Source organism: Triticum aestivum, chromosome 2D, assembly GCF_018294505.1.
Source record: "Triticum aestivum cultivar Chinese Spring chromosome 2D, IWGSC CS RefSeq v2.1, whole genome shotgun sequence".
NCBI lineage: Eukaryota > Viridiplantae > Streptophyta > Magnoliopsida > Poales > Poaceae > Triticum > Triticum aestivum.
This window is the reverse complement of record NC_057799.1, coordinates 336751684-336754563: the sequence shown is the minus strand read 5'-3', so window position 1 is coordinate 336754563 and position 2880 is coordinate 336751684.

Sequence of the window (2880 nt, the reverse complement as noted above, 5' to 3'; positions counted from 1 at the left end):
GGACCAGCACCTTTCGTAGCCTCAACGGCCTTAGCAATGGCAGCCTGGGCTGCCTCATTGGCCCGAATGACAGAAAGAAGGTGAGAGGGGGAGCCCATCCTCGGTATCGCAGCCACCCCAATATCAGACATGATATGCAACAAATGATCATCTGACAGAGCTGGTAAAACAAGGCGCACAGGAGAGGCAGGAAGAGATGGTTGGGCAGACGAACCTGAAGGAGGGAGATCCCTGGCCGCGACACGCTGTTCCACCCGCACCGCCACCGAAACGCCAGAGTCGCGCACACGCCGACCCTTCCGCGCCGTGGACGCCGTAGACTGCAGCAGAGGGGAGCACCGGATCGGCGACGCCGGCCCAGGGCCAGACCCCGAGGCGGAACCCAAATCCTTGTCCAGACGATGAGCCAGACCCGCCGCCGAAAGCTTGGAAGTGGAGGAGGCCCGACTCTTAGCCGAGAATTTCTGGACCAAAGATTTCTTCTTCTTCTTGGTTGAGGGCTCGGTGGAGCGCAAGGGGGAAGCGGGAAGATCCTCGATCCTAGAGAAGGAAGGAGACTGCGGACGAGTAGGCACATTGGAGCAAACACCAGAGAAGGGGGTCCCCTTACCAACACCAGCATCACGAGAAGCCAAGTCCTCCTTCTGAGGATTAGGAGCAGGGGCATTATCCTTGAGCAGCTCGCGTTCATCCGGATCCAACTTATCCCATTCAGATTGCGTAAAACACGGATCAGTACCTCCACTTGGGTTATGCCCCCCAGCCGAACCATCCCCCTGCGTGTCATCTTGGTCCGAAGGCTTGGAAGGAGGAGGCGGAGGTGGAGGTGGAGCACGGGGTTCAGCACCCTCCACCCAAACCCGAAGTCGCACACCCTCAGGAGAAGGGAAGACATCCACGGAACCATGAACGCAAACGGGGTCGATGCACCAAACATTGAGACGAACCAGGCCAACCTTGCCCAGGGATTCCGAATCCACTTCCACGGGCTTGCCAATGAGCTTACCAAACGCCATCATGAACTCCACAGATCGAAGCCCAACTGGCACATCATCAACTAGCACCCAGATCTTGCTAAGCGGGCCCACCGCCTTGGCACCACAAGTAGCCGCTTTGACAGAAACCACAAGCTGGTTGAGGGGGAGGGTAAAGCTGGTGCACGAGGAGATCATCCGTAGACAGTCCTTGGAGGGGAAAACCACTGCGAATTCATACTCTGAAAGCTGGCGCACCTGCCAATCCCAGCCACCATCGTCCCATATTTTCAAACCATCCAGGAGGGTCTGCGGAGAGATCAGCTGGCCACACACCGTGATGATGGCCGTGTTAGAGAGGGATGGCGCAGCCATCACCACAGGTACATCAGCATCCAGAGCGAAGAAAGAACATCCGGGAATACCCAAGCCAAACTGAATGAAAGAGGGGTTCTTGGTACGGTTACGGCAGTCGACAGTAAGATGGCCATCAGAGCGACAGATGAGGCAGAAGGGTGGGTTAGTGCATCTAGATTGGAAGTGGTTGGGGCGGTGGCAAGCAAAGCAAGTCAGGGTCGGTGAAGGGCCCGAGGAAGCAGGGTGCTGGCGAGGAGGGGGAGGCGGCGGCGGCAGGATGCCATCGCCACGAACTGCGGAAGGGGCACCCGAAGCAGGAGGAGGGGGGCGCCGATCCCCGGCCTGCGAGGAGGAAGAGCCAGGCCCGAAGCGCGGCCCCGAGCGAGAGGCAGCGCCCGCCGCAAACGAGCGAGGAGGGGGCCGGGGCGGAGGGACCGGGCCCCTGGCCGGAGCGGGGCGCGGCGCCGACGAGGAGGAACCACCGCCAGCCGAAGCAGCAGCGGCCTCCCATGGATCCAGCCCAGAACCAGGGACCGTCGTCCCAGATCTGGCCACAGAGCGCTCCGGCCCCGCCTCCCAATCCTCCCGCTCACACGGCAGCACGCGCACCGCCCGCTCAGATTCGAGCTTGGAACGCAGCTCCGCCTCATAGGCCAGATCGACGCCATCGCCCGGCGAAGCTTCACGGGCCCGCTTGCTACCCGAAAGGGCCTCAGAGGAGGAGCCCCGAGACTTGTCCATGGCGGTCACCTCAGCGAAGGAGAGGAGTAGAGGGGGTGGGGAGGGAGCGGATCTGGAGAACTGGCGGATAGGGTGACGCACCCTGCGGATATCAGCGGCGGAAGCAGGAAACCCTAGGAAGGGGGGAGCGCCGCGACGCACCCATAAATAGCCACAACAGGCCAGGCCAGAGAGGGCCGAATGGGCCAAAACAGGACCGCAGGCCCGGGACGGGGACGGACGCGGGGCAGTGGCCACAACCAGCTGCCCCAGGCCCACAGACGAGAGGGGGGAAAAGACTCGAGGGACGACAAAGCCGGGGGCCCGGGCGGCCCAACCCGAATCGAACCAGGCGCTGCCAGGCCCACGAGCTCACCAAGGCCCATCTCAACCACAGAGCAGAGCAGATCTAGGGTTTGGCCACCACCCGCCCCCGCACAAGCCGGCGCGACCGCCGCCGCCGCCACCGGCCCAGGCCGGAGAGGAGGACGACGAACAGGACTAGCGACCGGAGGTGCCACATCACCCAAATCCACCACCACAGCGGACGGGGAAGGACCGAGGAGACCACACTCAGGGGAAGGAGCCGGGCCCCGACCCGCACGCCGCCGTCGCCGGCCAACGCACCACCACCCCGACGACCCAGAGGGAAACGACACCGGCCGGGCCCGGCCACCCGGAGCAAATTTCCGGGCGCGGCCCGGCGCCGGCACGGGCGGCACCACCGAAACCACCGCCGACGAAGCACACTCCTCTGATTCAGAATCCGACTCCACCGAGTCGCCCAACGCCCAGAAACCCGAACCGGGGAAGGACACCGCCGAAGAGG